The sequence below is a fragment of the Dromaius novaehollandiae genome, chromosome 3 (assembly GCF_036370855.1).
Source record: "Dromaius novaehollandiae isolate bDroNov1 chromosome 3, bDroNov1.hap1, whole genome shotgun sequence".
Taxonomy (NCBI): domain Eukaryota; kingdom Metazoa; phylum Chordata; class Aves; order Casuariiformes; family Dromaiidae; genus Dromaius; species Dromaius novaehollandiae.
This window is the reverse complement of record NC_088100.1, coordinates 18,348,549-18,362,226: the sequence shown is the minus strand read 5'-3', so window position 1 is coordinate 18,362,226 and position 13,678 is coordinate 18,348,549. Positions and strand designations below refer to the sequence as shown.

Below are 13,678 nucleotides of genomic sequence, written 5' to 3'. Positions count from 1 at the left end.
CACCCATCAGTTTCTGTCCCATGAACTTTTCTTCTGCAGATGTGTATTTGCTGTAGGCCATGACTGACCTATAGCTGTCTTCAAAAGTCTGAATGTGATGACCTTGTATATTTATCAGTTTATTGACTGATTCAGGAAACAAATTATTTAACTATTTATCTTATTTTATTGTGTCTCAAATCTCACTGCTTTCTTTTACCACATTTAACATTTGCTAGTCTGGGGACATCTACCCCACTGTGGCTAGTCGTTTGTTTGACAATACTATTTTTAATCTGCTTGAGAATTCACAGAGCACTCCAAGTGTAACCACCATAAACCTCCTGGTTTGTCAGGAGCAGAGCTCTCCTGACATTAGAGACATTGTCTGCTTATTGATAACATATCATCAGTTAGTGACATTCCTACATGTCCTTAGCTGTCCTGAGAAGGTAAAGACCTTGGAACCCCCTTCTTTTGACAACTTCTTATACACTCCTTTTGCTTCTTAGTACTGGTTTGTTTTTTGTTTTTCAGCACCAGTTCTCTAAAGATAAAATCAAGCAGTCAGACTACATCCTGATCACTAGAGACTGGCGGTAGGAAATTTAAACAGCGTTTGAAGCAAAAGAGTTTCTTTACTTCCACAGATTGGCTGAAGAGCCTGACCTCCAGAATGCCAGAGACCTGCACGTGTGACTGAAGTGCTCTTTGTGGAAGGTGTTTGGCACAAGTAATCTGTACTGAACAAAATTTTTTTCTCTCTCACTTCCTTGGAGAAGAGAAAGTAATTACTCTGACTGAGTATGCTGTCCGTGGGTAGGATTTCTTTGGGACACAGAGTGGATTATCCCCATTTTTGTCCTCTCTCTTTCCCAGGATGGTCGTCCTGTTTCCCCTGACATTTTTCTCTTTTTTAAAAACACTTGAAAAGGATCCTTCATGTCTGCAGACATTTGCATTGTCTGTATTCAGTACTGAGACTACTTATGAATGAGATGATCGAAAGGAAAGAAAGACAGTGCCTCAATAGAGGAATGCAAACAGTGCTGTAATGACCTGCTCTGCTTCCTGCTGCTGTGTGCTGAAACAGACTGCTGAGGCCACCAAGAAATGAGAAGAAAGGTTCTCACCTCTGGCAGCCTGTCAGAACAACCACCTAGGTATAGATGCTTGTTCCAGAAACTCCACAAGATTTTTTACTTCCTCTCCTTCTTCCTCCATCAAACAGGAGGCTAATGAGAGTGAAAGAGAGAGAAAAGTTTTATTATTGGGTTCATTGCTGACCCTGTGGCTTCCAAGCTGTGCTCTGTGTACCACTGCCAGGCCATGAGGTTGTGGTAATGGTCAGCGGAAGCCTATTGAAGCACAATAATCAGCTATATCAGGTTGTCTTTGTGTTCAGTAAAAATGTAGACAAATAGGGTGAATGGTGGTGCACAGGAATGCCTTATGGTTGACAAGAGTGCCTCCTGGTTCACAGGAAACGTTGAGAGTTGACAGCAGCTTCTTGGTCCAAGAAGTGAGAAATTCTGTTTCAAGCTGTACAATTGTTTTAAATTGCAACAGACAGCACATAAAATGGCAGCTTTTCACTTAACAGTTTTTCTGCTGTGTATTTTCAGAATTTCTTTGCTCATTTTGTTGGTAACTATAAAGCTTCCAGGGCTTTTCATTCACGTTAGCACTTCTGATCCAACTGAGGTTTTATTCTTCTGGTGTAACAACTATGACTTTGAAGTAGGAGCCACTCAGCCCTGCCCAGGCAAATCTACTGAAAACACTGAGTCTGAACCAGTGCCACTGAAGACACAATCTAGCTTTCCATAGCTTTGATCCAGATGAAGGAAAGAAGCCACCCAACCTCCTTGATCCCAGAGAGAGTTCACAAGACCGGCAGTGAGAAAAGCAGCTTTTACCTGAGTGCTTAGTATATTTAATACTTAAAATCATTTAAAGATTGTCAATATGTGATATTGGCAATTTATTTTTGGCTTTATATTATATAGCCACTCTTAAGAAGCTTTCGGAGCCACTCTTTTGCAAGGCTAGTGCAACTATCTCTCATGAGCAGTGAATGAATTCAAATACACAGAGTGGAACATCTTCCTTTTAAAAGGAAGTTGCAAGGTCAACTTTTTCAATTTCAGCTGCTTAAAATTAACAGCCTTTCTCTACAGCAAAGCATTTAGGTGATTTCGCTTTTACTGAGGTGCCTCACATAAAGCAGCCAAGACAAAAAAAAAAGAAAAACTGTTGGCTTGGGTCCCAACATGAAGGGAAAGCCTTAAGCAGTTCTATTCGGAATATTTAGGTTTTGGAGCTATCAGCTACGAGAGTGCTTGATTGAAAACTCCAGACGTTTTTTTGTCTCTTGGTGAGTACTGAGCCTGTTTAAAAGCGGGGAAGCATTATTTGGGGTTACCTCTTTCCTTTCGTCTTTGCTTTTCGGTGTAAGACTTTGGACTGACGAAAAGAAAGAGGTGACCCCAAATAATCGGTCTCAGCATCCGCCTGCCGACCGGCGCAGCGAATCCCCATTTCGGCGCCGAGGGGCTTCGCAGCCCAGCGGCAGCGCGGCGGCTTTGGGCGCTCCTCGAGGGCGGCGATGCCGGGGTGGCAGCTGGGCAGCGCTGCCCACCAGTCCCAGTGCCCCGCGGCTGGCAGGGGGTGCCGCCAGCTGGCACTGCAGGCAGGCTGCCCGGCGCTCCCCCGCGCTGGCCCCGCGCCGCTGCAGCCTGCCAAGCCTGCCTGGAGAGGGACGGAGGGAGGGAGGGAGGGAGACAGGAAGGGAGGCTGCCTGCCACCCGCCCTCCCCTCCGTCCCCATCCCCGTCCCTTTCCCCTTGACGTTTTCCCTTCTTCTCCCATCACCGCGTTGGGAATGACCTCCCTCTTCCTCCCCTCTTTTTCCACCCGCCTTTACCCAGGCTGCGACGGAATCTGCTGCTTCCCCACAAGCTTCTCCTGTCCCTCACTGTCACCCTCATGCTGCTCCTGGGTCACTTGCTCACACGCTTGCTGTCTCCTTTCTGCTGCACAGCTCCAGCAAGGAAATTCACTCTTCTTACACCTATCTTCTTGATTATAACCTCTATTATTATTTTCTCCAGCTAACTTAAAGAACGAACCATACAAAGGCCATCCTTTGGGGGAAATCATCAATTTTCAGGATCACTCGGACATCTGAAATATCTCATAAAGAGATGCCAAGACTGGAACTTGTTTCTCTCGACAGCCAAGTTTGTTTGAACATCGTCTGCGATTCTGCGTTCCCTACCAGAGTACTCTGAAAAAAAACCCACAAAACCTACAATTTCAACCTTCAAAGGTGCAGGTCAGAGCTCAGGAATGGAGGAACCTCAAACTGTTGATGATTTTTATCATTACAACCATTTCTTTAGCATCTTACAGCACTTGTCAGTTCTCAGCTGAGGCTTACACACAATGTAGTGCCTTCTGCAATCAGAGCCAAAAGCTCACATCATTTCCAGAGAAATCAACGGGCAAATAAGTATCTCCCAGAGGAGGAAAATCCACAGCTTAAACAGAAGGGTTTACTTCCTGGAAAAGCAATGCTTCTGGCCCAACTCATAATACATCAGAAGAGTGCAATGGTGTGAGTTAACCTGACCCCATTCAGTGGCTACGCTATGCAGACATAAGATATCGGAACGGTTTCCTTCCCATTTTTACTGCTACCTAAAGTTCTATGTAGTAAAATAAATATTTGTGTTCCAGAATCAAAGCCAAATTTCAAAAACATCCTGCAAATTAAATGGTCATTCAGATTTACAGCACAATATTAATTAACTCAGACTGTATTTAATGATCAGATATGCCACAATATACGGTATTGAAATATCTTATAATATTATGGCTGCTCTGATTGCATTACTGAGTGAAGTAACTTTATTGTTTCCAGTGTTAAAATCAGCTTCACCTAAAATAGCTGAAGGAAGCATTTAATTCACTTTTTTCTTGGGAAACTAAACTCTTCCAAGTCAGTATTTAAGGTATGAGTTGTAGAGAGAAACCTGTCTTATGTAACCAAAAAAAAGGAAGCAGTTGTCACAGGAAATGATCAGTTAATAAGAGGCTGTCCACAAAATGTATGCAGCAATTTGAGATGTCTTCAAAAGTCAGGAGGGTGTTGTGCAAGGAATTCATGAATTAACTATGAGTACAGAAATATTTGGCATTTTTCTTGAAAAAGTAATTCCTGAAGGAACATTACTTAAGTGGAAATCTCAATTTACAGTATTAAAAACAGCAGCTTTCTTATCCTCATAGTTGTAGCAAATAGGTTGAAATACACAACATGAACAGAAACCGAAAAATAAAGGAAAAAGAAACAACATCTAAGATATTTTAACCTTTGGTTAAATTAGGTTAAATTAAATTTACCTTTGGTAAACTGAGGTCTTTCAGGCTGGTAATATTACATAACCCTGTGAGCATTTGCCTAGAGAGTATTGTTGAAGGTACACAAATACATAACAAAGTAGTCTCATTAAAAATACTTGCTGGGCATATTTATGAAAGAAGACTCACAGATTCCAGTGCCACAGTATAGAGGAAGGTGATTCTCATCCATGGCATGCTGAATTTTCAGTAAAAAACTTTGACTGTCTTGTATAGGCTACAAGGAAAGCCATTTAAGAACTTTACCTCCATCCCTCAGTTTATCCTGAAGTCTGGTTATAGCAGTACATTTCTGTAATAACTGGAGATTTAGGGTAGGGCATGCTCGGAACATCAGGTTCTGGCAAATTGTCTTCAGTGAAAAATTGTGGCAACAAATTTGGAAGCTTCCTCTAGGTCCTGGTCTACATCTAGGTTTTAATATTCGCCTCTTTTAATAACTTTGTCCATTCTTCCTTCCTCCTCCAGATTTCATATTCTTCTTCCTCTTTTGCTCTTTGCTTTCCAGCCTTATCTTTTAATATCAAGCAATTCTCAAATCCTTTGGTGAATAGCTTTTAAAACTCATCATCCCAACGGCAGCTCTCATCTCTCTGATAGCTGCCTACAGGAGCTGGCAACAGAGCAATCCACATGAAACAATTGCTTTCAGATAGGCCCTTTGGATTGTGTTCATGCAAGAAGGGAATCCCAACAGCCACTCTGGAAACTCTGTAGGCCTTTCCAATTCCCACTGAAATCTATGAAGAGACTCCTAAGCCTAATCCATCAGAAATTCACGTTAGCAGCTGCTGGACCACAAATGTTTGGCTGCTCTACAGACCACATATGGTAGCTGATGCTCTGATAATGAGTGAGAGATCTCTTGTCCACATCAGCTGTACAGTGCTTAATTATATTCCACCTTGCCCCTTTCCCAGAAATAGGTCAGCTACATGGAAGATGAATTAATATCTCTGGACAAAGGATGATGGAAGAACATTTAATCATTGCATATATTATTAGATTATTGCATATATTATTAAATTCACTGTTTCTAATCACCAACTTTTTCTAATTTTACCTCCTCTACTGAATAAGAATAGGCAAAGATGTATCTTTCTGCCAGTCTTTTTTTCTGCAGCATTCTCTGGGTAATACATATTGCTGTGTTGTTTAAACAGAATGTATATTTTCCTGTTTCTTGAAAAGTCACACAATTTACACAGGGACTTTCTGCCTCTCCTGATTTCTGTTCCAGAACCACTCAAATTTGAGAGAGCTGAGTACATTCCTTTGTATGAATGTATATGAAGCTAAACTGGGGTATTATGAAAAACAGTTCACAAAGCCAGTGGAAAGCTATATATAAAATGATATTCTCATTTCAGATGAAGCTTGAGACAAAAGGCGTATAGGTAAACACAGCTGCAACATTTTTAGGCATATAATCAAATCCACAAAAAAATATTGGAAAACTATGCTAATTATTGTAATTAAATTGTGAACAGTATTGATAGAAAAATATCTTTAAAGCATATAAAATCAAAATGAATCTTATAACATACGGGAATTTATTCTAGAGGAAAGATGTGCCAGGACAAAAGTACCAGTTACCTACTTGCTGTGAGTAGAAGTTGGAACTTATAAGAGAAGCAAGAAATGCAAGATATATTGTTTGGTACTCGTTCAGTAAACCCACCGGTTTATGAAGATTTAGAAAATTAGCATCAAAACAATAACTGAGAGTCTTTTTTAAACATTCTATGTTAAGACATTTCTCTCTTCATCTGCAGATCCCATGTTATTCCATTCTCATACCATGTTTCTGTATCCTTTTTCTTTCTGTTCCTTCCTATCAATCTTTAGAGTCTCTGAGCTTTTCCTTATTCCATATAGATATTTTCTCCTTTTCTCATTGCCAGTTTCACAGAACAGAAGAGATTACTCAGCTTTCTGCTGAACTTGCTTCCACTGGGTTTAAGCATAAGCTTAAAATTGAATTTGTTAGTGAAACACCATTAAGTTCCCTGTGCAGTCTGTGGAGAAAGGCAAGCTCCCACAGAATGGATTCAGATCCAGAGTAGAAGCTGAACCAGACAGTTTGCTTGTCTTCCAAAAGGTGTCCTGACTATGCAGGCAGCCTAAGGCAATCACACACCTGAAGGAGGTCTCCGTCAGCTCTTTGGGTTCAGCGCTTGGTTGTTCCATGGCTTTGTGTTTTCCAGTTTATGCATTTTATCCAACAGATGTCACTTACATTTTGCTCTCCAGAGCCCTTCTATTCAACAGAATCCTCTAAATTAAGTTATAAGGAGGGAGGATAAATAGTCCTTAAGTATCAACACATTAGTCAGCATACATGTAAGGAACTAAGAAAGCCCATATACTACTCCAAAGGCTGCCCCTGATCATGGCTCCAGCCATATAGGAATAGAAACAGGCGTGGGCCTGCTTAATCCCCTTTGAAAGTGGGGAATGGATGCAAGGGCCTTGACTCCACCCCTACCAGTTACTTGCAAACACCCCTGGACTGCTTATGCTGGTCCACTGCACCAGCCTTGACCACAGCAGGATTGCTGTAGCTCAGTGCACGTGCTGGCCCACCGCGCAGTCCTGGTCCTGCTGCCCACTACTTGGCAGAGCAAAGACCTGACTCAGGGGAGAATCCATGGCCCTGCAGGGGCACCCTTGGCTGAGTGAAGTCTCAGGAGCCCTGAGTACAGAGCATGGAGGAGAGTGAGTTATCCACCCTGGAGAGGTCAGTCAGGCCTTAAAGGAGAAGCAAGAAGGCAACAGTAGTTCCACAGATCTGACTGGCTAGCAGGTAATTGTTTGGAGCAATGGGCTTTTTTCTCCCCCCATTCTGAAACTATTTTTCTTGATTTATTATTTGGAGGGAGAGCTGTCATCTTTCTTTCACACAGAAACATTTAATTTTAAGATAATTTGCACATAATACTTTGCTTTTGCATTGCTTCAAACAGAACGATTTCCCATTAAGATAAAGCAAGGATGAGCAGACTGTGGCCACTAAACAGAGTGTGCTGACACAGCAGAGCAGCAGTATAATGACATTAAGGCTCAGATTTTTAAAACATTCAAAAAATAAATCAAATTACAAAAGAAAAAATACTCAAAAATTGTCTGAGCAGCACAGAGTCACTTGGAGGTCCTTCTCAAACACAGAACAATTGGCTTTACCTACAGAACTTAACTGTTCCAGCTGGTCATTACCTGACCGCTAAAGCCCTTTGGATGAGTCAGTAGTGTTTAAATAATCCACATCCAGACACTGTCTTACACCTTCCTTAGCGGACTGCAGTGCAAATGCATGGTACAATTAATTAACTCTGGGACCAAAACCAGAGTCTCCAGCTTCCAAAACAAATGCTCAACCGTGTAGCCAAAAGCACAGCTCCAATGGCATAAGCCAATTTACTCTCTGTTTTATTAAACTTCCACAGTGTTTAGAATCAGTAAGTCACAGTGGATCTGGCACTTTATATGATGAACTTTGGTGAGCACTTCCTTATCCACCTCAAACTCAGTTATAAGCCTGTATTGTGAATTCCTGTGTTTCGGGCGTTTCTATTTTACTGCAAATCATATGTAATGATGCAAAATTTGGCAACATATGTAACAATGTCTGCACCCAATTAAAACACATGTCTGCCCATATATGTGTGTGTGTCTGCTTTCTTTCTAAAAGTTAGAAAGTTCCTTTTTGGCCTATGTGTTTCTTATGGCACTACTTGAGAGCACTATTAATGTGCAGGCCTCCAGCTGGAGATAACTATATTCAGCTTGGCCTGGTGGAGACAAGATTCAGCCTCATTCACCATCATTTCAGTCAACTAAAAGTTAAGTTTAAAATATGAGCTCATCACCTGGATTTCCTATATAGTCAAAAGACTGAGGCAGGCACCTCTAGAAGGCAATTTGTCCTGTCCTAGGCTGTCTAAGAAAAGGAGAATAATTTGCCCTGGAGTGGCCCATATCTCTCTGCTGAGTATTGATAAAGTCTAGACACAGCCTTACAGACATACAGCGCAGCTAACAGAGGCAGCCCAACAGAGGCAGCAGTTTGCACAGCAGTCTCCAGGCTCTGCTTGATCTGCTGGGAACTTTGTCAGAGATTCCAGGAGGATTCCTGGGAAACCTCTGAGGAACTAGAGGGTGCCTGCTGCTGACAGGTAAGGAGAGCCAGGTAATAACAGCCACAGGAGGCCTTAACTTCTGGGAAGATCTAGCAAGTCTAGCAGCTGCTAATGAGCTCTGTGGGCTTCCCCTGATCAGAGAGATTTGGTTTGTTCTAGCTGAGCCCTGATTAGGGCAGGTCAAGCATCCTTTTAGCCAGTGCTAGGGAGAGGCCAGGCCTAGAGCATAACTCACAAAGGCAGCTGCTTGTTCAGATGGGTGCAAAAAAGGAGTTCAGAGCAGCATACTCATTCTCAGATATGATTGTGATACACTACAGGGCATATCATCCAGTGGCTGATGGAGTAGCTGTCTCTGCTATGTTGGAGGCTTTGACTCAGACAGAGCTTCAGGTGGAGGATGTAGCTCTGCAAGTCCCAGGCTGCAGGGATGCACCTGAAGGGATGCTGAGTCCTATAAGTGCTGAGGAAGCTAGCCAAGGTCACTGCAAGGCCACTCTCAATCCTCTTTTCAGTGGTGCCTAGTGACAAGACAAGAGGCAATGGAGACGAACTGAAACACAGGAAATTCTCTCTGAATATAAGAAAAAACTTTTACTGTGAGGGTGATGGAGCAAAGAGCCTCTGGAGGGGCCTATTTTTCTCTGGTTACAAAGGAAGCCCACAGTGGCTGATTCAGATATGGAGGACAGCAGCATTTCACCCAGCAAGTCTGGGGGTCATGGGGAAGGATAAATCTATTTCATGTTTACTGACTTCCTAAGTGTATTTAGGCAAACTAATATAGTAACCACACAAACATTTTTCTGAACCAGCCAATGTGATTTAAGCTGCCACTGTTCCTAAGGAGCCATTCAGCTCGTCAGAATGCACATCTGCTTTAGGGTGAGCTGACTGGCTCTTTAGGCTTCATTGACTAAATTGCTCTTTAGGCTGTATTGCCCTTATTGATCAGATCACCACCAGCCACAGTGGAGCTCAGACACCTAGCTCACATGTAGACAGTACGGAGGGAACTGAATCCGAAGTGAACCCTGTGTTTTTAAATGTTCAGATATTGCAGCCCGTGAGCACAGTCTCAACAGACCCAAAGGACCAAATCCTTTTCCTGAAGGTAGCTGTTATTTGTGATTAGGTAATATCATTTCATATCAGTTCATCTATACAAAGAACACTGCACAATGCAGTCATCTGATTATAACATACAGATTCACAAGGGAGTGTTTTTTTTCTCCCCTTGATGAGCTGAATCTCTGGACTCTTTAAATCACCCTATGTCCCCTAAAGCACCAGCCCTATAAAAAGCCCTTGATAGACTAAAGCAAAGATGTGATTCCTCATTCTCATATATTTAGAATTTCACAGGTTATTGAAATAGGATAAGCTGGCAATAACTGTGGTCAGCTGGCATAGTGCTAATTCCATTTTAGTTGATTTCTAGCCTGCACTTGTTTATAAAGCATCTTGTTGCTTTAACATCTGCAGCTTTATAGATATAATTATCACTTCATTTCTTCTATCTTATTTCAAAATAATCTTGTGCAAACAGAGGTTATTTGTTTGCCCTCCTTTTCCTTTCATAGTTGTAGGTGACTAATAGTAAACCAAATTCTTCTCCCTTTTCTGTCTTTGCCTAAGCAAAATCATCTGGTTGCGCCAACCTAAAAGAACAGCAAGATCTGGGTCTTTGTTTGTTTAAAACCTGCCATGACTGTCCTGACTGTCCATAAGGCTTGGCTTCTTCTTCTGAGTAACTCTACAACATAATATATTGCAGTATTAGAGTATGTTTCCTTAAAATGTTAATATTTGCTAAAATATTAAAATTTTAAAGCCAAAGAATGCCTTTGTCAGCATAGCTTGTTTTCTTCAATGAAATTATGTAAGTTACATCAGCAATTTTCCTAGTAGAAGTAACATCTTTGCTAATAAAGGTTGCCTGTTGCAATATCCTGGCAAACCCATTTTATGATGATCAAGACCACTTCTCATAGGAAATGTTTCAAAGGTTTCACTGGTTCCTCTAATGTACATTTAATGCAAGTATTCCCATCATTAAAGCTGCTGCATAGTTTTATGTGGCATTCATGAAAATTGTGTTAGGGTACCTGCAGAGAGCAAGAGGGAGTGAACTAGATCTGTCTGGAGTAAAACTGGGAGTTGTTAATTTCTAACTGGTACCTAGCCTGGAGCCCAAAAGGCCTCTAGCAGTGTCCAGATTTCTTGAGAACATCAGACACTCTTGGAGTGAGTAGAGGCCATTTAGCTCATGATGTCTCATTCCCTTTTCTATCTACACCATGATGTCTTCTAATTGTTTCTTTAATGACCTCCGCGTTTTTGCCTTAACTATCTTGCCTAGTAAGCCATTCCACACATTTATGATTCGCTGCTTGAAAAAAATGCTTCCTGACATCTGTTCTGAATTTGTTTTTCTTTAATTTTCATTTATGCCCTCTCGTTCTATCATCTGTGTTGGGCTGAAAATAGGAACCCATGTTGACATTTTCTGAACTGTTTAAATTTTATGTTCTTTAATTAAAATCTCCCTCTCAACTAGATGGAAGTCTAACTTGGTGGTAGAGAATGCAATACTGTATTTAAAAGAAAAAAATACTTTCATAAAAACATCAAAATTCATGGATATGTATTTTTAATATTTCATGGGTCATTTCATGAATTTCTCATAAAGAGAAGATTCCAACTTTATTCCAACTACATTTTTTCACAAAGAGGGTAGGAAAAATACTAAACATGCTTTAAAAAGAGTTGGGACCTAAGGGTTTTTTCCTGGTTCTGTCTATGATATCTCTTTTAATTTAGGGTTTTATTATCCTTCAGATGTCCCAATGTCATGAACATCCTTGGAACTATAGATTTCCCTTTGTCATATTTTCACCTTAAAAATTCAATCTAAAAAAAAATGCTGGACCTTCTGCCCTCTCAAAATTAGAATTTTTTTAAGGTATCTCAGTTTGGACTGTCCCACACTGGAACATCCTCCCAGTCACTTTAAAAAGAATGAAATGATTGCATTTTAATTTGAGAGCTATCAATAACTTTAATAATCAGTGGAGTTTTATTTGATATTAATTGGCCATTCACAGCTCATGACCTTTATACTGTAAGCTTTTCTAACTGATGAATGATGTGAATTTGTTTAAGATCTTGTTGTCCAGTACGTGTTTGCTTCCTTCTCTTAATTCCTTCATTACAATTTTTTTACTCATTTTTTCTGCTTACCTTTTGAAAAACAACGGAGGTGTCAAAACGACCTTGATGCTCTCAAATGTCACACACCACAGCTAAGAATAATATTGTCTCTAAACAGGATTTTAGTTTGAACCATTTAACGTAACTAATAAACAAATTCTTACTGTCAGTTCTTCCATTTGGTATCTTCAGATGCCCTCATGCCCTAAGTCCTGTGGAGCAGCTCCTAGTCTGGCCCAATGTGCAACCACTCTTCTTGGGAAGCACCAAAACAGTAACCTCTACTGCAGTTGTGGAGAAACATAAAGATGATGAAAGTCCTCTACTGGGACTCAGTGGCATTTTGATAACTTTGAGTGTTTGTTATTAAGAAGCTATACACTACTAGACAGATTCCACAGCAAAAATCTCACTTGCTAAAAGCGAGACCACTCCTTATACTACATCAAATACAGAAAGAACAGACAAAGTGAAGCTTGTGGAGTATTGACAAATTTAATGAGAAATTTGACCATTCTGGGTAATTTTTTCAGTTGCTTGTCACCCAAATACCTAGTATAGATACCATACATTTAGGTAATACATCCAAATACTTCTAAATCTAAAAGAATTTAATTGATTTGTGAGAGAGGTTTCAAGTCCTGGAACTTCTCTGAGCCAGTATGCAATATGGGAAGAACTCGTTGTTTATTGTAAGCAGACTAGAAGAAGCCCAACAGGCAAAGTATGAAGCATGTGCTATTCACTTTAACCTTAGAGCCCATGGTGAGAAAAAGGGCAAACATAAAAAAAAAAAAAAAAAACTCTCCAAACTTATTAAGTAGCAATGTTCTTGTGCTTTCTTTTAGCACCTTACTGCTTAGATCTTCGATCCTTCTGCCAAAGTCTTATCACCTCTTTTTCATCTGTCTTACCAATACTTTCTGATCTCTTCTGCCAATGCTCTAAATATGCGTTTTGATGAGGTCATTTATTATTACTTAAGAGATAATAGGACCCATGAGTTTCTGTGTGCCATGTCTGGGTGCCATTTATCCTCCAGAATTTTGCATTTTCTGCTGATTTGGGGGCCAAGTACCTCGACTGAGTCTATAACACTGGCATTTAGAGCGGTTTCAGAAACTTGCACAGAAACAAAGGAATGCAGAATCAGTTTAACAGAACTAGAAGTGATAGCCACCTAGACAATTTTCCAGGGTAATTTGGCTCAGTACTTATGCCTAAAATTCATTTTGCTGGAGTGACTGATCTTCAGTAGAACTGTGTAATGAATGGACAGCTAGGTTAATGTCAATGTGCTGTTACAGGCAGAAGCCAAAAATTCTCTTTAATGTCGTCTCATTAGGAAGCCCCCGTGTAAGCATCTTTCCTGGAATACTGTGAGAATATGTGCGCCAATGCTGGTGGGAGGGATCCTACACCAGCTGCCAAACATGACATTTCTGGACAGGCTGCTGAACCCTCAGCAGGTGACATCTGTGAAGCAGCCTTTCATCTTCCTGCCTCTCAATGGCTGGATACCTGCATGGGGCAGGGATCCCAGAGAGGCTCTATGAATGCAGCCTGTCTCTTTCTCCCAGCTGGGCTTCCACATCCACAGGCTGAGGATCCCAGAATTTGAGCTTCCAGTGTCAACATCTGCTCTCAGAGCCTCTTTTGTCCATTTCTCTCTTTACGTGCTGACAGCTAAAGCCCCATCCAGCCAATATAAACTGTCTGTAATCAACGGAACACAATCTACTGACTGTTTACAGCTTACGAGCAATGCGTATATTTTTTCACTTCTGTGGTGTATTTAACTGAATAGGAGTGGTGAACCAGAAAAATGAACAGTTTAAAATTTTTGCAATTTCTGTAAAAAAAAAAAAAAACTTCAAAGCATGATCTGAGTGAAATTTTACTTACAGATAATAATAACCTTAG

At 40.8% G+C, this 13,678-nt stretch overlaps 1 long non-coding RNA gene across 1 annotated transcript; it reads left to right on the top strand.

Moving 5' to 3' along the window:
- The first annotated feature begins 2,257 nt into the window (after positions 1 to 2,257).
- On the top strand, positions 2,258 to 8,063 carry LOC135327815 (uncharacterized). Its single transcript, XR_010388200.1, has 2 exons — positions 2,258 to 2,356; positions 3,092 to 8,063. It is a non-coding gene; the product is annotated as an uncharacterized LOC135327815 (long non-coding RNA).
- The last annotated feature ends 5,615 nt before the right edge of the window (positions 8,064 to 13,678 follow it).